This window comes from Papio anubis, unplaced genomic scaffold (genome assembly GCF_008728515.1).
Source record: "Papio anubis isolate 15944 unplaced genomic scaffold, Panubis1.0 scaffold232, whole genome shotgun sequence".
Classification (NCBI taxonomy): domain Eukaryota; kingdom Metazoa; phylum Chordata; class Mammalia; order Primates; family Cercopithecidae; genus Papio; species Papio anubis.
The window spans coordinates 98,402-122,655 of NW_022162373.1; the positions used below are offsets into that span (position 1 = coordinate 98,402).

General features: G+C 42.1%; 1 long non-coding RNA gene across 3 annotated transcripts; it reads right to left on the bottom strand.

Annotated features, from left to right (window-relative positions):
• Positions 1-10,896: 10,896 nt before the first annotated feature.
• LOC103885871 lies at positions 10,897-23,342 on the bottom strand. Of its 3 annotated transcripts, none has more exons than XR_004181417.1 (3): positions 23,257-23,342; positions 21,899-21,985; positions 10,897-11,095 (listed from the first exon to the last, which is right to left on the bottom strand). It is a non-coding gene; the product is annotated as an uncharacterized LOC103885871 (long non-coding RNA). The 3 variants fall into 3 exon arrangements; XR_004181418.1 differs by lacking the exon at positions 10,897-11,095 and adding an exon at positions 15,302-15,514; XR_004181416.1 differs by lacking the exon at positions 10,897-11,095 and adding an exon at positions 15,302-15,517.
• Positions 23,343-24,254: the final 912 nt, after the last annotated feature.

Sequence of the window (24,254 nt, forward strand, 5' to 3'; positions counted from 1 at the left end):
GCTCAGGCCTAGGCTTTTTTAAAGCTGCTCAGGTGTTGCTAATGGGCAGCCAGGCCTGAGAAGGATTCTCTAGGATTCTCCCAAGGCACTCACTTCCAGGTCAGAGGTCACAGGTCACAGGTCTTGCCAATTCCCTCTTCCCTTCTGTTCATAGGGGCTTCTGATATCTTGGTTTTTCTTCTGTGGCACCAATTTGGGTACATTTTTGAAAACAGGGAATCCAAGAAAAGGACTAAGTAGTACATATTGATTATTGGAGATGGTTAAATGCTGTTAATAAATTTTTGTATTTTTGCCTACCTGCAGTGGAATCCTGCCGATCTTGACAGCACATGTGTTTTGTCTGTCCTCCCTAGGGTGTCTCAACAGTGCTGTGTAGTGTAGATGGTAGATGTGCCATCTGTGCGATGTGATATCATCTGTGGGCATGAGGGAAGAGATGGATGCCCTCTGCTTGGGCTTTGTAAAGTCAGCAGGATGCTTTCCTGACCGAGCTATTCACAAGAATAAGTGCTCTAATGGTAATTTTTAAAAAACTGTTTTAAAAGTTTTAGTAGACATGGAATAATTGTACATGTTTATAGGATACAGAGTCATATTTTGATATGTGTATACATGTGTCATTATCAAATCAGGATAATTAGCATATTAATCACCTCAAACATTTATCATTTCTTTGTGTTGGGAACATTCAAAATCTACTCTTCTAGGTACTTGAGAGTATACAATAAATTCTAGTTAACCACATTCATCCCAAAGTGCTGCTGGACACTAGAACTCACTCTGTCATTGTAGTTTTAAAAAGGTGTTTTCTAAAGAGGTGCTGTTCAAGGAAAACTTTCACCTCTAGGACTGACAGCTCCTTGATATTTGGGGGTTGGGGTCTAATGTTCAGTAGTACTTAGTCCAGAAGCCGAACCAGCTTACCTGGAGGTCTCAGCTCCTAGAAAGTGGAGTAATGCCATAAAGTTTCTAAAACGCTGTAAAAAAGATGATCTTATTTGATATTTATGTAACAGATCTTTTTTGTGGATGAAGAAACTGAGCCTTAAGGAAGGAAGTGATTTACTTGCTTAGTCCCTCAGCTGAGCTTTTCAGTTTTCTTTGCCCACAGTCTTGATTACTCAGCCAGTGTAAGTTAGGGTTATCCAAGAGGTGAGATGATGGGTGAGAATGTTAAAGGATTGTTTTAAGGGTGGGGTGGGAGGTGCGGTTCTAGCAACTTCAAACCTGATTGACTTCCCTGCTCCTGTACTCTGGGGAGTTTCTGGTCTCAGTAGCCCGGTTCAGGCATCTAAACAGGGCATCCTTTTTATAGTGTTGAGGAGGCTCTTCGGTGTCTTGCCCACTCCCTCATTCTGCCACAGTGCTCCACCTCCCACACTCTGTTAAGAGCACCAGCCTTGGCCGGGCATGTTGGCTCACGTCTGTAATCGCAGCACTTTGGGAGGCCAAGGCGGGTGGATTGCTTGAGGTCAGGAGTTCGAGACCAGCCTGGCCAATGTGGTGAAACCCCGTCTCTACTAAAAATACAAAAATTCGCTGGGCGTGGTGACGGGCGCCTGTAACCCCAGCTACTCAGAGGCTGAGGTGGGAGAATTGTTTGAACCCGGGAGGCAGAGGTTGTAGTGAGCTCAGATTGCACCACTGCACTCCAGAGCCTGGGCAACAGAGTGAGACTCACAAACAAATACAAAAGCACCAGCCTTTTCTTTGTTTTTACCATTCTAATATCCTCTCCATTCTTCTATCAAGAGCTCAAGAGTGATATTGTAATGACCCTTGGATATTAAGCACCTACACTTCTGGCCCATTAGCCTTAATTCTTACAGGACCATTTCAAACTATTGTCATCAGTACTTTGCATTGAATGCAATATAATTTACCCAAGCGCTCAGAGCCTAAAGCATTAGACTGGAACTCAGCTGTGTCAGATGAATAAATTATTTCCAGGTTGTACAGCAGACAGTTCATTTCCGGGACATATGTACTTATAGAAACAAATTCTTTCCCTGTTGTGTAGGCTCTAGGACCCCTTTCAAACATCCTTCCTCCTTGGTTTTAGATTTGGGGTTTTAGTTTGATTTCTGAATCTACAGGATTCAATGGGCACTTTCTAGGAGGCAAAAAAAACTAGTTGTACCTGTAAATTAGTATGTTAAATTCTCCCCTCTAACCTCTTTTGATGTGAGGAAGTATATATCCACTTGATAGACCTAGACCATTTGTGAATCAATAAACCTAGGACTGTCATTCTGAAAAATTGTTACAATTTCTAAGAACAAATGCTTTAAAAAAATCTAGGGGTAAGTATATCCCATTTGATCTACTTTGGAGAGAGGGAAAGTGCTTTATTACCTGCTGATTACCACAATAAAACATCTCTATTCTTCAGAGAAACATACAATGTAAAAGATCTTAAAGTACAGAGCATCCTGTAGCTTACTTCTGATAGGGGATTTAGGAGATTCAGTTGTGATTTGCAAAGGGAGAATACCTATGGAGCCTAAATTTCAGGGCCAACCACAGCAAAAACCATAGCTTACTTGCAGGCAAAGATTTGATGACTTTCTCTCCCTGCTCATCCCTCTCCACCCTTAGCCAAATTAGAAGCAGGCATTTTAGGGAGCTTAAGCAATGAAAATCTGAGGCAGTGCTGATAGAATTGAGGCGTGCTTTCTTGGAAGCATTTTCGTTTTTATACAGGTAAGATATTGGGAGTGGGAGCAGGTTGTCCTGTTATGGTAAATCATGTGTGTGCCAACATTGAGTGGTGGGTGGGATTGGAACCTTGGCCCGCAGGCCTGTGAATAGTCCTTATGGTGGTGATGGTGGCATTCTCAACAAATCTGTCACCCAGTGGGCCCATGTCCAGAAAAGGACAGCATATATGATTGAAGTGATAGTGTACCTTCACTGGGAGGGGCCACTCCAGAGATTAGAGGTCTACAGGCAGATTAAGACACGGGTCTAAAAGTGGCCAGGCATGGTGGCTCGTGTCTGTAATCCTAGCACTTTGGGAAGCCAAGGCGGGAGGATCACCTGAGGTCGGGAGTTTGAGACCAGCCTGACCAACATGGAAGAAACCCCGTCTCTACTAAAAATAAAAAATTAGCTGGGCATGGTGGCTCATACCTGTAATCCCAGCTACTCAGGAGGCTGAGGCAGGAGAATCACTTGAACCTGGGAGATGGGGGTTGTGGTGAGCCGAGATCACACCATTGCACTCCAGCCTGGGCAATGAGAGCAAAAAAACTCCATCTCAAAAAAAAAGAAAAGAAAAGGGCCTGATGGAGAATGTGGTTAAAGTCAGCATCACTGTGAAAGGGCATCAGCAGAGGGAGTGCAGTTTGTCTACCAAATACCTGAGCACTGGAATTAGTGGGCATCTTGGAAACTAGAGGAAGGTAGTTCCAGTGCCTGGTGGGGCCAGGTGGGTAACCCAAGGGGCTTATTATCTCGGGTGAATCATTCGGACATTGAGCATCTACCTGGCATGAAGCACTCATTGGGAGGGATTTGTAATGTTTAAGGATTGCTTCTTGCTGTCTTTCTGGCCATCATCTACCCTATTGTTTGCTTCTTTTATTTATTAAACATTAACTGAAGACATACCATGTGCCAGAAGACCATTAACTGATGACATCCAGGCCCCTTTTAGGCACAGGAGACTAAAATAAAAGATTAAAAGTCTATTTTGACTTAACTACTAAACCTCCAACTGCTCATTTTGCAGATGCATGTAAATACTTACACTACAATAAATACATTCAAACAAACTCATCACTGTGTTCCAGGGGTCCATCAAAGATAAAAAATAAAACAGGCCGGGTACAGTGGCTCACACCTGTAATCCCAGCACTTTGGGAGGCCAAGGTGGGTGGATCACCTGAGGTCAGGAGTTCGAGACCAGCCTGGCCAACATGGTGAAACTGCATCTCTACTAAAAATACAAAAAATTAGCTGGGCTTGGTGATGAGTCCTGTAATCCCAGCTACTAGGGAGGCTGAGGCAGGAGAATTGCTTGAACCTGGGAGGCAGAGGTTGCAGTGAGCCGAGATCGTGCCACTGTACTCCAGTCTGGGTGACGGAGTGAGACGCCATCTTAAATAAATAAATAAACTTAAAAAAAAATATATATATGAATAAACATCTTGGCCTTCAAAGAGTGATCTGTACAACTGGGAGTGACCTAAGAACGGATCACATAAAATGAGGTATGCAGGTAGAGATGTGCAGGGCGTAATGAGAATATGGACAAGTGGCACTTTCTCTGAAGGAGGGAAGGGAAGAAGTGTTAACCATCATCTGGTCATTTTGGGACTGCGATGGGTGGTGTTGAAGAGGGTAGAAGGTGAGGAAATGCTTGCAGAAGCCAGGACCTGGACTTTGAAACTCTGAGAAGTCCAGTGTAGTGGGAATTTTAGGAGTGGTGAGGGACTTGAGAGACAAGCATGTGCCAGAATGCAATGGGCCCTTCTGCCTAGGGCGGCGTTTGGATTTGATCCCGAAGGGTCTTAGGGGATTCACTGGGTCAGGATGCGTGATCCAGGCGGAAAGGCAGAATTAATACACTCGTGGGGAAGATCACCAGGGAGTTCAGGCAGTAACAGAGCCAAGACATGCTCATATGTTCCTAATGCTTCGTGGGGGCACACTGGGATCTGGAGGTATTTCCCCAGTCCAACTCAGCTCTGTTATTCCGTTGAGGTTTGCTCTGGTCGCTGCTCATGACAGATCAGGAGGATGACTACCCAGGTGAGGTGAGATTCATGTGCTTCAGGAACTAGGCTGTGAACTTCTAAAGTCGGAATAAGAAACTGACTTAAATTTTTGCACAGGGCTGCTGAGATGACTTACATTTGGGGCTGGGGGTGATGGGCAGTGGTGAAAAGTGGGTAGGTAATCAGGAGTCACACCGAGTAGATGATTTTTATACCTGTGTTAGGGGTATGAGGTTTCATTGAACTGCCCTCTCTACTTTTGTATATGTTTAAAAGGTTCCATAACAACATTAAAAATAGGAAGAATAATAGCTTCACGGATTTTCATGAGAATTCAGTGAGAACACAAGTAAAGTTCCTGTATTGACTGTTGCTATTACTGGCCACTGTCTTGGCTGAATTTCACTTTTCCTTCCTCATTCTGTTATTTCTTGCGCTCGACTTTCTTGGCCTGTTCTGTTTCTGGCCTGGAATTTGCCTTGTAGATTTTGGACAGTTTAACTTTTCTAGCTTTGACCCTGGATGATGCTCCCAAGGACACTTCCTGTGTATCTTCTCTGGTCCATCCTGCCCAGGGAACCACCCCTTCCAACTCCCCAATCCTATGGCCTACCCAGGGTCAGCCCCACTGGATTGAACACTGTGTGCTCAGGTACGTGTGTGTGTGTGTGTGCGTGTGTGTGTGTGTTGGAGGGGAGAGGAGGGGATTGAGGTGGAAAGAGAATGAGCCATAGATAGCACACATGACAATATCCCCCTTTATACAGTGGGTATCTTCCTGAAATGTTTTGTGACAATTCGATTTTCATCGCACTATATTTTTATGTATAGGCATGTATATATACAACAGTAAAGTCTGTGAATCTGTGAACTGATAGACATTATTACATAGACATTTATTGTAACTTCAAGATGTTTGTTTTCATTTTGGATGGAACCTTGGCGATCAGTGACTGTCAGCCTTTTTATGTATTTATTTCTGGCTACTCTGGCTGCTTTGCTATATTGTGGATTATTTGTGAACAGATATTTTAATATACTAGATGAAAAGATTATTTAAAGGAACCCTTGGCGAATCCTTTCATAAGATGCAAGGAGTATTTATTTAGGACTTGTTAAGTGCCAGACATTATGCTGGGCCCTTTCTTGTGCCTCGTTGATCTGTAAGATATCCTTTTGAAGTAAATGTTATCTTCATTTTTACTTTTTAAAAATCATATGCGTAATACAGTAGTCTCCCCTTATTTGAGGGGTTACGTTCCATTTAGTATTTTCAGACCACAAATTGACTGCAGGCAACTGAAACTGCAGATAATGGGAAAATACTGTATATACTAGGATCCTTTCGGTTGCAAGTAAAAGAAGACCTACCCCAGACTGATTCAAATAACGAAGATAATTTACTGGTTTTTGTGACTGAGAAGTCCAACCATGGGGTGTGTTTCAGGTATGGTTCGATCCAGGGATTCATGTTGGTATTAGGGATCTGTTCCCTTGTCCTAGGACTGTCTTGGTTCTGCCTTCCTATGTATGTGGGCCTCACCATCATGCTGTCTTCACTCATGGTGACAAAAACAGCCTCAGAAGATTCAGGCCTTATGAATGAATGCCACATCAACCATAGAAGAGCCAGCAACTTTGACCCAGGATTACAAGCAGAAGTCATGAAATTCACTAAGACTAGATTGACTCAAGTCATGTGTTTGCCTTAAACCAGTCACTGTGGCCAGAGAAATGGACTGGCCACAATGACTTAGCTTGACCTAGGATATGGGACCTAGGACATGTGTCACCTTCAGGAGTATAATCAAGGAGAGATTGTTTGCTAGGAGGAAATGAGTGCTGGGGAAGCCGTTCACAGATAGCCACTACAGGGACAGGGCTAGGATGGGCATGTAGTGCTCTCTGTTTAGCTCCAGAGCCTTTTAATTTTCCCTAAAGCAGTGTTTAATACCTTCACTGTTGGTGCCATTCCTCAGGAAGCCTTGGGTCTTAAGTCACTCTCTAGCAGTTGCCCACATCATCAGATTGTTCAGAAGCTCTATATTCTCAACTCTCAAACAAGGAGGTTGGACTTCATTAATTCAGCATATATTTACTGAGTACCTACTATGCCAAGCTCTAGGTCAGGGGCTGGAGATATAATTATATGCAATGTGGACACGTCCTCTGTCCTTATAGGGCTTATTGACTAGTAGAAGAGACAGGAATGAAAAATGATGAGACAGATGTAAGATGGAGCTCTAGGCTGGATGCACTGGCTCATGCCTCTAATCCTAGCACTTTGGGAGGCTGAGGTGGACGGATCATAATGTCAAGAGATGGAGACCATCCTAGCCAACATAGTGAAACCCTGTCTCTACTAAAAATACAAAAATTAGCTGAGTGTGGTGGCGTGTGCCTGTAGTCCCAGCTACTTGGGAGGCTGAGGCAGGAGAATTGCTTGAAGCCAGGAGACGGAGATTGCAGTGAGCCAAGATCAAGCCACTGCACTCCAGCCTGGTAGCAGAGCCAGACTCTGTCTCAAAAAAAAAAAAAAAAGATGGAGCTCTAATACATGCCTGGCCCTTTGTAGGGCCTTGGCAAATAGTTAATGAATGAAATAATCACACAAATATATAATGTTAAACTGTGTTCAGGCTACAATGGGGAACCATGAGAGTATCTCCAGGGAGGGCTGTAATAGTAAGCTGAAAACCCAGGACAGGGCCTTGGGCTATTCAGAGGCTGGGTCTGGTGTGGAGGGTAGTGTCGCCCAAGAGGTCCATTCTGGCCTTGACAGACTCTGATGTCCTCAGAGTTAATGAAGGGTCCTGACCTCTGAGAGAGCCGTAAGATAAGTTAGCGATCACACTTTGTATAATAATCATTTGTGTTCTTAGAGTGGTTAATCTCCATTTGAACCTGCTCTTCATGTTAATCCAAATTTCAGATTCCTTAAAAATGATGTTTCTTATTTCTCCAGACCTTTTAAAAAATATTGTAGAAGGTTCTTCCCTGTAATACGTCAGTTCTGCGTGGTCCAAGCCCAGTTCAGTGCCTCTTCGCTAGTCTCCCCTGGCCCCCCAAACTTGTAGTGCCTCTTCCTCTGGGCTCCCCAGCACTCATGGTCTCTGCCTCCTGTGGGGCATCTGCTTCCTTAGCCATCTTTCTGTGGGACTTTTCCAAAAGATTATAAGTGGTGGTAACTGGAAAAGGAGGTGTGGGTTGCTCATGGATTCCTGGAATGACTTGTCTCCACAGACACCTGGAAGAAAAACCAGCACCGTGTGGACAAGGAAGGATCCTGCTTTCCTGAAAAAACAGATTCCAGAGTCTTGTAAAGGTTCTAAATTGAGGTGTGCTTTGGAATAGTTTTCATTTCCTGGAGCACCGTTTGTAGCTTATCTGCCACTGAGCCATCCTACATTTTCTCTTTCCTCCCTCAACTCTCTCATCATCTACCCTTTTAAGAGAAAAATCTATTTTTTTTTTTTTTTAAATCACAGCCTGAAGTTTCCTTCCATTCCTAGAATGGCAGATTCTAATGGAAGTAAGAAATGGTGTCAGGATTCACTAACTTTATTCTTTCTTTTTTTTTTCCTTATCAGTGCTAGTGGCAACCCAGTGATTGTGTTGATAACTCCGTACTTGTGCTAAGTGGAGATTTGGGGATGACCTCAGGCGTGGTGTTCTATGTTATGCTTTTTCTTTTATTGACTGGTGTGTATAGAAAAATTGGGGAGTGAAGAACAGTACGTTTCTTAACTCTTTCTTCCAAAAATTTCTTGTTGCCATAACAATTAAGGCACTGAAACAGCACAAGAAATCCACATTCGTCTGTGGAAGAGGAAAGAAGGAAAGAGAAAAATGGTGGGGAAAAGGCGGGTTATCAGGCTGGAAAACATTTCCAAAGAAGCAGCATCTTTTTAGCCTTGCATTTGCATAGTGTCTCTTGAATCTAACTCTCTTTCCCTCTTTCTCTCTTTGTGTGTGTGTCTCACTGTGTCGCACTGTGTTCTTTCCTGGGTTTTGTGGCAGGGTTCCAGGGATAGCAGAGCTGCAAATCTCCTGCAAATTTGCATATCCTTTTTAGGCCCAAGTGAATCAATAGTGAACAATTGTTCCCTGTTCTTGGACAGCGGCCTGAAATCCACATTGCTCTGTGTGCATTGGTGAAATTTGGTACTCTCAGAACTCAGAACTCGAGCCCAGCATGGCTGGGGTGTAGTGGCAGGGCCTTATTCTGGCTGGGCACTCAATAAATATTTGTCGAATGGATATCCGGAATATCAAACCAAAGTTGGGAGTGTTTGTGTCCTAGACTGATGCTGTCAGTTCTTTCACCATGCTTGGGAGAGAGCGCCAGAAAGGACTTGGCAACGTCTCAGCGTTCCAGGTCTTTGGACTGGATTTCCTTTCTGTGCTCTGCTGGTTCTATGAAGCAGTAGAGCCAGACATTCAGGACATGAGGTGGGGCTGGAACATTCTGGAACCCTGGAAACTTGATGAAGTGGGAGCAGCTGTTTCTGATTCTTGGGGGAAGAGCAAGTCCTCTGCTTTGACACAGTGAGACTGGCCTGCCTGGCGCAGTGTGGAGAGGGAGGTCGGCCCTGATTTCCGTCTTCACTACCTTTGACGGGGGCTTTTTCTTGACCTGTTGACAGAAGGAGTTGCTGCAAACCACTTGGCTTTGATGAAATCAATTCTTGCTGGAGATTTTCCTTTAAGAAGCCGCCAGACAAGTGAGCTGGGGCACGGCTAATCTTTATCTGTGTTGGGTTCTTGGAGTGGATTGAAAAGTGCTGATAAAGATACTGTGATTGATGTTTGGTTTGCTTTTTCTCTAATTGAACAGCAACTATTTGGATTCAGCTTTCTGCTTGTACTGTGTTAATTTTGGTATTTCATTTCTTGCCCCATAGTTGTGAAGTACTAAGATGTTCTGGAAAGGTGAACCAGAAAGCTGGGAAGCGTTCTGGACTGGCTTCTCAGCAAATAGTCTTCCTGGGAGCGTGTTGTCTGAAGGTTTGTTTTTTTCTATCCAGTTGCAAGGACAGGATAGAGAGCCACTCTTAGCACAGAGCCAGTGAGAGTGTGAGTAGCTTACGAGGCCGTCTTGGCACCATGGCCAGTATGGATGGAAAGGCAAAACCAGTTTGGTCAGTGGCCATACAGCCAAGGCAGAGTCGTTTAGAGCAGGGGGAGCTTTGAGAACTGCCTCTCGCAGCCACATGGCTTACAATAAAGCTCAACCTTGAAAGCATTTACAGACGAGAGCTACGAGGAGAATGATTCTCCTAGTAGTAATGTGATATGCAGAGGCCATGACGAGGCATGCGGCATTTCCGTCGCCAGGCCCCCGGTCCGTAATACTGCAGTTTGTTTACAAGCCCCTGCTGATAGTCTGTGGACCTCTTGAGAAACTAGGAACCAGGAAAAGACCAGTGTTAATCGGGGAGGAAAGGGGATAAAGAGGCAATATGGCAACGCTGAATCTGGCTGTTTACCAAAGAAACTGCTATTCCTTATGAAGGGAGGATTAACTGTTAATAAGCTCCCAATTATTATAGGTAAATATGTATTTGTAAAGATACCTGCTTTATTCTGTAGATCACTCATAGTGATATTTTAAATTTTGTCAGCCCTTTCATTTCTCTAATTTGTTGAAAAAACATGTTCAGATACTGTTAATATTGACTCCAACTGGGATGTCAAAATCCTTGTGCAGATAAGGGACGTGTCATGCCACACATGCAGAAGGATTAGACTGGCTAGGGTAGTATCAATCCTGTGGCTGCACTGACATCTTTGTGGCTTGTATCTGAACACACACACACATTTTGTCGTCTTCAGTGGACATAGTACTGGGTCCTGCATGACCCCCCAACTTACTCATGATCTCCTGATCATCTCTGTGATGCTTTGGATGACAGAAACCCCAAATTGGCTTAAACAATAAAGACAAAGTGGGTTTATGTATGTGCTAGGAGAATCAGGTCAAATTGGATGGAAAAGTAGGAGTGGGGTAGACATCATAATGCTTTGGATGACAGAAACCCCAAATTGGCTTGAACAATAAAGACAATGCATTGGCTCAATAACTGGTAAATCCCAACCTCTGTTTATTCATGTTCCCCATTTAAATCTCACAGATGTACCCCCAGAGTGCTCCAAAGGGATCTGGAGCTACAGGTATGAAAAGGGATATACAAGATTTTGAAGATGGCTGGAGCCTGTTGTTGGATAGATGTCTTGAGTTGTGTTTTTTCATGTTTTCCATTCTGGTGTTGCCCCCAGATGATTTTATATAGATGTTTGAAAGGTGTGGATGTTTACTTTTTAGAACACAGGAGTTAGTCTTGCATCTTCGTTGGAAGGACTTCAGCAATCTGCAAATGGAAAGTAGCCTGATGAATTTCTGATCCCCATCCAGCTGTTACTGCCAGTCTGGTTGTGAAATGTGACAGGGCCGTGGCCAACTGTGTGATGTTGGAATATGTTGCCTCTGAAATTGCTTTCTATCCTCTACATTGCTCTGTGAATTGAGAAGGAGTTACTGGCAGTGATCAGGAGGTCTAAATCGTATTTTGCATATGCCTATACAGGAGTTATTGGTTTCCCATTTATCACAAGATATTCTTCCAGGGGCCATTTGCAGGGGGTTGGAAACATACGAAGCTTCGTTCCAGCTCAAGACTGTGCTTGTGGAAAGATACTTAAAAGTATAAAATAGGACATAGATGACAACTAGTATCGATAATGAGACAAGAAAATTATGGGCCTGGATGTCTGCCCTAGGAGGGATTAGGACTCCAGCCTGAGTCTGGAAGACCAGACAGGTTTTCAAAAATGGAGAGAGCAAGGGAGGAACATTTCAGGCAGGGGAATGAGACACAAATGAGGAGCTAGGAGTGGATGGGGTATGTTGGGGACAGTTACAGAGTCTTACAAAGTGGGTTTATGTATGTGCTAGGAGAATCAGGTAAAATTGGATGGAAAAGTAGGAGTGGGGTAGATATCATAATGCTTTGGATGACAGAAACCTCAAATTGGCTTAAACAATAAAGACAATGCATTGGCTCAATAACTGGAAAAAGACCTACTTTTCAAGTTGCACACAGGGTTCTCTAGGTGTGCCTTCCTAGGCCTAGATTTCCTGGTGCTCACCAGAAGGCAGCTAGCAGTAGCCAGGGTTCCCTGGTTCTTTATTCACACCCATAACCATCAAACCAAAGACCTGACATTTATTCCTCCTAACTAACATGGCGGCCAGGGGAAATGCCATGTGCTTAGAACTGGGTTTCTGTTCATCCCACAGCTGATAAGAATACGGTTGAAATTGTGCTGATAAGGTTATGCTGGTAAACATCAACCTCTGGAGCTAAGTTTGGGGCCAGATCCTGTGGCTGCTACATAGTGATTTCCCAAAGGAAAATCTATCCAGGCAGAAAGGAATGGCAGGATAGAGGGTGGATTTACAACAAAAATGAGGTCAACTCAAGGATAAAAATTATGGGTGGGTTTGAATCTAGGCTAAATACTCTTGAGGAATCCAAGACTCTATTCTATAGGTAGATCCTCTTGGGGTTATTACTGTATCTGTCTTGCTCCTTGATAGGAGTGTGTAAGGGTTTGCCACTGGTCTTAACTATAGCTGCATATGCCCAGAAAAGTTCTTTGGTAGCTAGTTTGCTTTCTCATCCTCATCTGCTTTACCTGTTTACTAGGACTGTACGTGTACAGTCAATTAGCTGCCTTTTATTGAGACCCTACGAAGTGTAAAACATGAATGGCTTTGGAGGGAGACCTTTCCTTCTTCCTGTAGGGCTCCCTGAGAGCCATACCCCAGTTACTTAAGATTCTTTTGTTTGGTTATTCCATTTAGTCTTCCATTTGTTCACATTAACACTAATCACAAATCATGTGGGATTGCTGAAGTTTATTTATTACTATTATTTTAATTGAGGCAGGGTCTCACAATGATGTCCAGGCTGGTTTCTAATACCTGGACGCAAGCAGTCCTCCCACCTCAGTCTCCCAAAGTGTTGGGATTACAGGTGTGAGCCACCACCCCGGCCACTGAAGTTTAATAGTGCCACTCAGAGGCCCGCCACACATGCATGCCATCCATCCACCCACCCACCCATCCACCCACCCACCCATCGACCCATCCACCCTCCCACCCATCCATCCATCCACCCATCCATCCACCCACCCATCCATCCAGTGAGTTCCTGCTATGTGCCAAGAACTCTGCTGGCCACTACAGGCGAATCCAGGTATGGCATGTGGTCACTACTCAAGAGCTCCAGTCTGGTTGGGCAATTTGACAGATCTACAATTTTGAATTTATGTGGTATATACTGTATGTAGTGTGCTGTGTAAGTTTAGAGAAGAGCAGTTTCTCTCAACCAAAGGTGTCGGCTGATAACATTGTTTAGTTGAAATGATGTTTAAAATGGGCTTAGAGAATTGGATAGGGCAGGGGGCAGATATTTGGAGCAGTGGGAAATATGAAAAATGAATCAAGGCCACAATGATGTCATTTCCAGGAAGCCGCAGGTGTTGTTTTATGGCTAAGGCTATAGTTCTTAAATAGCTGGGAGGTGGAGTGGAAATGCAGATTCCCAAGCCTGCCACCTGAGATTTTGATCAATCGACTGGGAATGTGGTCTGGGCAACACACTTTAATCTACACTTTTCAAGCTGGTTCTGATGATGGTGGTCCAAGGAGTACCAGCCTGGGGTAAGAATTCAGGTATGGGGCGGGGAGGGTTTGAGGGATGAGGCTTCAAATGTAGTCTGGGGCAGGGGAAGAGCAGGAGTCTGGAGAGAGTGGCCAGAGTGGTTAAGGAAGGATGGAGGAGAGCTTCCAGGTCTGAGTGGTCAACAGGATCTGTAGAAAGTTAAAGGCATCAGCCAGCAGAGTATGTAATGTCCAACAGAACATACTTAGAACAGGAAATAATAGCTTAGGTTTATTTTTGCAGAGTTGAGCTAAAACATATTTACAGGGGGGAAAAAACCTCTCGAAATAATGACTTGGCTCTAAACTCATGCAGCCGAGAATTCAGGTTCCAAACTTCAAGTGCGATTCTTAGTCTGCAAGTCTGCCTCCCAGTTGGAAATTATTTATCTTTGTTATATTAGCTCAGTGATTTTGGAATGCTCTTGAGTAACTTTGGAGGCCACTCTACAAATTGCTTGATTCATTATTTAAAACTATGATCGATTCAAGACAGAATAAATATTCAGAATACTGAATATTTTTCAGTGTTCAGAATAATACTGAATCCACATGGGTGGTGCATTAAAGGGGGTGTGCAGCATTTATGCAGTTAAGGATATTTGGGGGTCACTTAAATTGGGCCTCTTTTCATAGAATCATTAAGACTTTGCAGGACATTTTAATTTCTTCCCTTAGACAGGTAACCACAAGAACCTTCTCAAACTGTTCTTGATTTATTCTGCAGACTGCTTGGAGTTCCCCATCTCATGGATGGTGTACTGTAGACTAGAGGTCCCCAACCTTTTTGGTTTTGTGGAAGACAATGTTTTCATGGACTAGGGGCTGCGGGACTGGTTTCAGGGTGATTCAAGCACATTACCTTTATGTGTACTTTATTTCTATTATTATTACATTGCAATATATAATGAAATAATTACACAATTCACCATAACGTAGAATCAGTGGGAGCCCTGAGCTTGTTTTCCTGCAACTAGACAGTCCCATCTGGGGTTGATGGGAGACAGTGAGAGATCATCAGGCATTCGATTCTCATAAGGAGCGCACAACCTAGGTCCTTCGCATGCACGGTTCACAATAGGTTTTGCAATCCTATGAGAATCTAATGCTGCCGCCTGTCTGATAGGAGGTGGATCTCAGGTGGTAATGTGAGTGATGGGGAGCAGTTGTAAACATAGATGGAGCTTCGCTTGCTTGCCCTCTGCTCACCTCGTACTGTGTGGCCTGGTTCCTAACAGGGCACAGACTGGTACCGGTCCATGGCCTGGGAATTGGGGACCCCAGCTGTAGACTGTACTTCTTAATTCCTGTGCAAGGATGGTTTTTACTTACCTGGTGTTAAGAACTAGAGTTTAGGCAGTGCGTGGTGGCTCACGCCTGTAATCTCAGCACATTGGGAGGCTGAGGCAGGCAGATCCTGAGGTCAGGAGTTTGAGACCAGCCTGGCCAACATAGTGAAAGCCTATCTCTACTAAAAATACCAAAAAAAAAAAAAAAAAAAATTAGCCAGGCATGGTGGCAGGCTCCTGTAATCCCAGCTATGGGAGGGTGAGGCAAGAGAATCACTTGAACCTGGGAGATGGAGGTTGCAGTGGGCTGAGACCGCACCATTGCACCTGGGCTTCAGAGCGAGATTCCATCTCAAAAACACCACCTAGATTTCTGACTGGCTGTATGTTTTACAGTATTATTACCCAGCTACCATTACAAGCTCAGTGGAAATGACTCAAAAAGTCACACTTTTCAATATAGCTTTTAACTGCTTTGTGTCTTACATTGCATTGAATTCATTAGTTAAGTTTAAGAACAAGAGGCCACTTAGCAATAAAGTATAACAGCTGCTTCATCCTTGACATTAAAATTATTTATTGTTTTAGGCTTTAGAGTGTGGGTTGATAGAAGGTACAAGAAGACATACTTAAAGACAAAACATTGACTTTATTGGTCAGTTAGCCGAGGATTTCTTAATCTTGACACTGTTCGCTTTCTGAGTCAGGTACTTCTTTGTTGTCGTGGGCTGTCTTGGTCATTGCTGGATATTTTGCAGCATCGTGGTTGCTACCTGCTAGACCCGGTTTTGACAATCAACATATGTCTCTAGACATTATCAAATGTCCCCTAGGGAACAAAGTAACCCCTGGTTGATAATCACTGAGTTAGCAGAGACAAGAAAGCCTTTTATGGGCTATATTTTTATTCTGTTGTTAATCTGTCTTTTGAGAAATTTTTTTGACTATTAAATACATACAGTTGATTCCCATTATTCACGGATTCCATATTTGTCAATTTGCCTACTTAGTGAGATTTATTTGTAACCTGCAAATCCATGTTTCAGGCACTTTTGCTGTCATTCATTGACTTATGAAGCATGAAAAATTTGAGTTGACCACTGTGCACATTCCTAGCTGAGATCACACAAGAAAACACTGTGCCCTCTTCTTTTAGCTCTCATACTGTACACAGATGTCCTTTTTGTGGTCTATTTAATGCCATGTTTTTGCATTTTTATACTTTTTGTTGGTGATTTTGCTGTTTAAAATGAGCCCCTGGTGCAGTGCTGAAGTGCTGTCTGGTGTTCTTAAGCTCCAGAAGGCTGTGATATGCCTTAGGGGGAAAATATGTATGTTAGATAAGCTTCATTCATACATGAGTTACAGTGCTGTTGGCTGGGTTAAATGTTAGTGAGTTGACAATATATTAAAGAAGGCTCTTTAAATAGAAACACACATAAGGCAATATTATGTATCGACTGGCTGACAAAAATTTTGTGATCAGAGGCTTGTAGGAACATAACCCTGTATTTCCCCTAGGAGCAGAGGTTTAGTATTTGCTAATTCAGTGTTCATAGAGACTTCATAGAGCATAACTACTGCAAATAATGAGAATTGACTATATGTTTAGTTTTCTAGCCTATATGTCAACAGCTTGCATTTTAGGGATCTCATGTGATATGTGATTAAACAAGATCACTTTTCTTTCTAAAAAATAATATATCCACATTATAAAAACTTATAAATAATTGCTGAGTCAAAGGATATCTTTAAAGCTTCCACATACGTTATGAAAAAGGTTGCACTGATTTACAATGCCAGCTTCAGTATATCTTTGCTGGCTGGCATTGTTTTGCATTTTTCATATTATTTAAAAATAATGGCGGCTGGGCATGGTGGCTCACTCCTGTAATCCCAGCACTTTGGGAGGCCGAGGCAGATGGATCACCTGAGGGTCAGGAGTTCGAGACCAGCCTGGCTAACCTGGTGAAACCCTGTCTCTACTAAAAATTAGCTAGGCATGGTGGCCGGGCGCCTGTAATCCCAGCTACTTGGGAGCCTGAGGCAGGAGAATCACTTGAACCCGGGAGGCGGAGGTTGTAGTGAGCCGAGATTACGCCACTGGACTCCAGCCTGGGCGACAGAGCGAGACTGCGTCTCAAAAAAAAAAAAAAATAAATAAAAAATAAAATAAGGCAAAATTGATTCATGTTAGAGAAAATTCATATTACACAGATATATTTAAAATACAACTTAAAATCCTTTCCCCTTTTTACTTTTTCCCACCTTTTCCTCATGAGTGTTAAGGATTTGGTGCATGTCATTTTCAGGCCTTTTCAGAAAATGCACATAAAAATAAATGAATTTTTAAAATAAATGCATCTATATTAAATACCCGTAATTTAATACAGAAGGGACAGAATTTTTGCCTATTATGTGCCCTTAGCATTATGCTTTGTTATTGCATATAATTTAGGTGGAAAAATGCTTCCTTATTATTTATAAAATACTTATTAAAATGCTTAACTTGTCAAGAGAAATTACATAATGATGCTTCTGTTTAATAGCTGTGATTTACTTTTTATGCTGCGCAATTAGCTTGGGATGCATATCTTTTAATCTAATTTTTTTTTTTTTTTTTTTTTTTTACCAGTAACTAGAGCTACAGAATATAACATAGATTCAGTCTTGCAGTTTTATTATTTTCTTTCACTAGACTTGACAGAGGATTTCAAGAATTCAATTTTCAGGTAGATAAGTAGTTAATGACTGGATGCAATTGGGTAAACATTATCTAGGATCAACCAAGATGCTTAATCTAAATTATTACAACAGATGTTTGTGGAATGAGTACAATGTGAGGAAAACACTTTAGTGTTAAAGTGATTCTCTAACTCCTGCCCCCGTCACTGCGGCAGGAGAACAGAGGATATTAACGGTAGCTTGATGCTCATTCATGTATTTCAGGGAACTTAGGGACTATTTAACAGTATGAATAGAATTTCTGTAGATAAAGATTTCCTTGATCTAGTATGAGGAAGTGAGATCTTGTACCAGCTGTTGATACCAGACAGAGAATTTTGGTTGAATTTTAAGCCCTATTTATACCAGAAAGGTGTAGTTTTAACTTAAAATGACTTAGAAAAAAAAACACTACTGAAAAAATGTTCATAGTTTTCACTGACAGAAAAACTCAGGAAAATTGTAGGACTTTGAAATAAGTCAGATAAGTCCTTTCTAGGATGATGGGACAGAGAAATTGTAAAGGTTTAGGATTACCTGTTTACTGCTTAGAAAAAAATAAAATAAAACATATGCTTTTACCAAGGTCAGTAAGAACTATTTTCTGGAGCAAATGGAAAAAGCTGGAGAATGCTACTGACTGAGCTAAGGGGATAAGCGACCCAATACCCAGGCCTCAGTTTCACCTAACAAGGATACAGGCCTTGAGTATTGTTAAGAGCCATAGGATTCTATTTTCCAGTGAGAGAGTACAACTTGCATGATAACTTTACAGCTCCATCCCAAATTCAGCACTCTACCAAGATGCCGGGAGTTTTCCTTGCAGGTATGGAGAAAACTTAGGGGTTTGGCAGAGATGTAGATTTAGAAAATTCACGTATACTTGATTTGCTATGAAAAATTCACAGAAATTTTGAAGTTTATAAATTCTATTTTAGAAAAAACAAAACAAAACAAAAAAACCCAAACACCCTTCCCACCAGTTAGGAATTAGATTTCTTCCCTGTGATATTCTTAGTTTACTCTTGGAGTGATTGTTTGTTTGCTTACTAGTGCAGGCATTCAGATAATCATCTAAATCCTATAGGTACACCCTTTGAAGTGTGAAGCTTTTCTTCCAGAACATCTGTGGAAGAGGTCCTTAGTAGAATGTTTAAAGGAAAATATTTCAGATAGTTGTTCATGTTCCTTTCTTAATTTTATTCCTAAAAAATAGCAGGCAAACTTTTTTTTTTACTTTACTAATTTTTGATTTGTGAATATTTATGAAAAGACTCAGTTGAAGTGTTCCTTTATATTTACATTTTTTTGTGAAAAATATTTTTATTTACAGCATGAATGTTTGAATTCTTGCTTGCTCTGAAAGATTTAAACATTATTGAAAGCTTTAGAGTAAAAGTAATAGATCAAGTTGTATTCCTCCTCAGAAAATCCTTTGTAAATTACTACTTTCTTGCTGTCTTTGAACTTTGTTTACAAAATATAGGTTTTAACTGTGGTGTTTGCCATACCTGTGAACTTTTCTTTATGTCTTCTGCGTTTTGTAAATATACTTGATATTCTTTGTCTCTTTTTCTGGTAGTTTTTAAAATATTTATCTCTCTAATCTACCTAGGATTTGTTTTTGTGTATGATAGTAGTAGAACTGCAACTTAATTTGTATGTGGATATTTACTTTTCCCAATATAATGTGTCAAACAGTTTGCTCTTTTTGTGCCAGTTTTAAATATCTTTTTTTGTATCCTAAATATCAATGTATTTGCTGTCTGTACTCTCCTGTTCTAGTGATAATAGAATATGTCTATTTTCATAATGCTGTCACTCTGTTTTTGTTACTGTAGCTTTGTAGTATATTTGATTTTATGAGGATATTTCCTTTCATTATTCTTATTGTTTAAACTTTTTTTTTTTTTTTTTTTTTTTGTCATCCTGAAGGTTTTTCTCTTCCAGTTGGACTTTAGGATTAGTTTTCTGAGTTGAGATGCTCATTGACTTACATCGATTTTACAAACTGAGGAAGAATTGCTGTCTTACAATATTGAGTCTTTTCATCTGGGAAATGGTAGTTCTCTCCATTATTTGTATCTTTTTTTTTCTTTAATGTCATTTAGTAAAATTTAAAATAAGATTCGTTTTGGCATATATATGGGTAGGTTGGTTTATTTCTTAGGAGTTTTTCTTTTTTTTTTTTTCTTTCTCCTCCTACCCTTCTTTCTATTCCTATTTGCTATTATGAGTAGAATTTTTTGAAATGTCATTTTCTTTTTTTTCTCTTCTCTTTTTTTCTTTTCTTTTACAGGGTCTCACTTTGTCATCCAGGCTGGAGTGCAGTGGCACGATCAGGGCTCACTTGCAGCCTCAACCTTCTGGGCTTGGGTGATCCTCGAACTTCAGCTTCCTGGGTAGCTGGGACTACAGGTGCACACCACCATGCCTGGCTAATTTTTTGTACTTTTTTTTGGTAGAGATGGAGTTTTGCCATGTTGTCCAGGCTGGTCTCAAGAGATGCTCCTGCTGTGGCCTCCCACCGTGCTGAGATTACAGGTGGAGCCACCATGTCCAGCTAAAAAATTGCCATTTCCTAAATGGTTACTATATCTGACCATTTGTAATCCACTAGACTCTAGACAGACAGGCATTCCATTTGCAAATATTGAAAGTTTTACTGCTACTGCCTTCTTTTTAGTATTTTATTTCATTTTTCTGCCTGCATTGGTTAGAGGGTAAAATAAAATATTGAATAGTAATAGCAGGCACCCTTGTCTTCTTCCTGATTTTAATGGGGCACTATGTGTAACTCACCGTTTGTTTTCTCATCTCCATACATTTCTGACTTTTCTTTATAAGGAAGCATTTTGATAAGAAAGTATCAAATTAACTATAATTGGGGAAAATATTCAAGTCATTTTTTGTTTTTCAAAGGATTTGGCAGTGATGTGAGATGTGCCAAGAAATTAAAAATGTTTTATGATTAATCAAAAACAGATTCATATTTGTCTCTCCTCTGAGGAATTCCCCATGTATAGGAGCATGTTAAAACATCTGAAGACTCACTGCACCACACAGAACCTCTGAGAAACGCTAGGAACACACTTTGAGCAAGCTGGCCTTATTTTTCTTGAAGGAGGGTATGAGTGGGATCAAGGGTTCTCACCAGTGGCAGTGACCCAGGCTGGGGTGGAGTCTTGGGGTATGGAAGTCATGTTCTCCAGCAGTAGATGGAGCCACCTAAGTGGGCCCTAAGGGCCAATTGGTAGGGTTGAAATTCAGAAAATCTTGACTATTTGTCAGATCCAGAGGGTCTTTGGAGGTCGCATGGAAACAGTGAATTTAGAGATGTCACGTACCAAATATAAAAGAGGAAGAGAATGACACACAAGATGTGTGATGTGATAGTGTAGGACTCTGGCACTTTTACATGGCGGAGGTCCTTATCTGTGTTACTGAAGAGTGGGCTGGCAGAGTTAAAGCCGAAGGCTTAGAATGTAACCTCAAACCTTGTCACAGCCATTCTGTCTTGCTAGTGGATTCTACTACCTGGGAACACTTTTTTTTTTTTTTTTTTTTTTTAAGACGGAGTCTCACTCTGTTGCCCAAGCTGGAGTGTAGTGGTGTGATCTTGGCTCACTGCAACCTCCGCCTCCCTGGTTCAAGTGATTCTCCTCCCTCAGCCTCCCGAGTAGCTGGGACTACAGGCAACCGCCACACACCCAACTAATTTTTTATTTGTAGTAGAGATGGGGTTTCGCCATGTTGGCCAGGCTGGTCTCGAACTCCTGACCTCAAGTGATCCACCCGCCTTGGCCTCCCAAAGTGCTGGGATTACAGGCATGAGCTACTGCGCCCGGCTGGGAACACTTTTATTAGGTAAATTTCAAATTACTATGTGTGCCTGAAAGCCATAAGCCCTAGTACTTTTAAATGAAAGGCTTAAAGCCACTGGTTCTTGGAGCCCTGTGTTCTGTAGAGATGCCTCAGTGGACTGCAGGGTTGTGGAGCTCCTGACCTGGTCACCTATTTCAGCCAAAGCAGCTCTGCTTTTACGTATCTCTATTGCTTATTGGACTTCTGAGTGGAATTATATTTGAAGAAAAGACTGCTGCTAAAAATTTTGAAAGCTGTCATTATAATTCATTTTACTAATTTAAATCATGTTTGTATGGGTGATACTGATCTTATCTACATAACAACATTTTGTATCCCAACTCAATTGCATTTCTCAAGGAAAATTTTCTGGCATGAGGGATTTAAAAAAGACTTTGTCATCCATCTGATGTAGGTATTATAGGATTTCAAATGTGTAGGCATGTGCTTGGGTCAGTTGTGTGCATGTCTTATTTCCTCTAGTAAATGGTGAGCTTCTTAAGGACCTGCTTGTATCTTATTTATTTTGTTTTCCATTCCTGCTCCCACCATTACCCCTGAACACCTACCACATATGTTCAGGTTGTACTTCCTGTAGAAGAGGAAAAATCATTTTCTTCTTTAACCTTCATAGATTCTTAGTTGGAACAGACCCACTGTAACAAAAGACAGTTTTAACAAGAGAAAAACCGAATTATTAACATGTCTATTTCATATATACATGGAAGACACCCAGGGATTGAGTAGTTCTCAAAGAGAGGTGGCTTTGAATTCCAGCTTATATAGCATCTTCAACAAAGAACAGTAGGTTTTTAGAGAAGTGAGAAGTGACAACACTAAGGAAAAGGATTTTGATTCTCTATGGGCAGCAGCTTGGGGGAAGGTAAATAACTACAGATAACGGCTAGTTAGCAAAGTTTGTTCACATAGTTCCCTCTGGTACCATCTCCAGGCAGAGAAGTGAGAAGCATCTAAAGCAGTCAGCTGTGGTTAACCTTTGTTCTCCCTGGTAAAAGAGGGAGCAGGATACCTTTCTTCTTTGTAAACACACGTCCTGCTTTTAGGCAGATCCAAGGAGAGCAGAGAAGCTTTCCTGCATCTGCTGCTTCTTAATTGTCTTCAGCTCAATAATCCTTCATATTTTGGGGTGGCCTATTCTGGTCTCCCACATTCCTGATTCTCTTCAAACCCCTGTGAATGAACATCCACTTTCCCTTCAGCTAGTGATGTCACTGAGGAGGCAGGAGAGGAGAAATTTAGAGGGAGGAGTCCTCCAGCAGCCTGACTTCCCTCTTGACTCTCAGTGTGCAGGCGAGTTGTTAAGAGAGCTCTAAATAGCCTCTTCTGGGGATTGCTGCATTTTAGTAGGATCACCGAAAATTGAGGTGGGAGAGCTTGCCAAGAAAACCTCTCCCAGTTCTGCGTGGGCTACAATCTAAGTAACTGAGGCCAGCGGATGTGGACTGAGCCTAGAGGAATTGTGGTAAGGAAGCCTTGTTTCATGGTGGGATTATCAACGTCGTCCCCAATGTTCAGCTACACCCTTTCTACTCTTCATGGCCAAATTGGAGACCTGTCTCTGCTAAGCAGCTTTGTTTGGCTCACGGTGAGCTGTGCTCTTTATTCTTTAGCCAGACCATGTGCATTATATCACTAGCACTTTTTTGTGCCCGTGCCTCCTACTCTGCAACTATCTAATAGAGGGTTTTGTCTTCCATACTAGCTCTGAGATAGCACTGTTGCCATAGCACCTGACATATACTGAGTGCTTATTTTAGGCAAGGCTCTTTGGTGGCAATGGAAACCCATTCATACCAGTTTGGTAAACAAGGAAGTTTCTTGTATGCTTTTTGGAAGCAAAGGGCTTTGGGGATCACCAGAATTGGGGAATGAGGCACTGAAGGTGCTCTCCTGGGCTCCCACATACCTGATCCCTCTTTTGAGAGAGGGGCCATCATTATCTAGATGAACTTGCAAGGTCATGATTACCTCCCAGTTTCCAGTAACCCTCTGTGACTGTCCTTATCTTTGTGACTTCGTAATCTTCCAAGCACTGAGGTAGAGTTCCACCAAATAGAATGGCTCAGTTACTAGGAAGAATTCCACTGGCCAGAATTGGCCTATTTGATCAAGACCACACCAGTATTAGATCTCTGGCCTGGGAATGGATTAACTGCCGTAGGGTCAGGGCTCTACCCCTACCCAGATGGCTTTGGGGGAGTGGGAAGGTAGGGCAGGTCCCTGGGGACCAAAGGCAGCTCTTTTGGGCTGGGCAGAGCACAAAACACATCTCTTACATTATTTAAGTATTTGCTAGATAAAATGTTTCATCCTGTTTTCCAATCGTAATACTCCGTGTTTTTGTTTATTTGTTTTTTTTTTTCATTTTTGAGACAGAGTCACACTCTGCTGCCCAGACTGGAGTGCAGCGGCCTGATCTCGGCTCACTGCAACCTCTGCCTCCTGGGTTCAAGTGATTCTCCTGCCTCAGCCTCCGGAGTAGCTGGAATTACAGGCACCTGCCACCATGCCTGGCTAATTTTTGTACTTTTGGTAGAGACGGGGTTTCATTATGTTGGCCGGGCTGGTCTTGAACTCCTGACCACAAGTGATCCGCCCACCTTGGCCTCTCAAAGTGCTGGGATTACAGGTGTGAGCCATCATGCCTGGCCAATACCCCATGTTTTGATGTGAAATTTTTCTGTGCCTCCTGTCTTTGGTTAAGAATTACTAGGCATTCTAAAGTATGTCTTCACCTGTCTGGACAATGCCCCTGCCCTGCTCCTCAGCCCTTCTTTGGGGTTGGACTCTGCCTGAATTACATAATGAAGGCTGCCAGAGAGGAGGGCAGCTCTGCAGATGACGAGACTTGAGGACAGTGTGTCACCCCTTCCCATTCACTGAGTGTGCAGAACTGCAACCGAG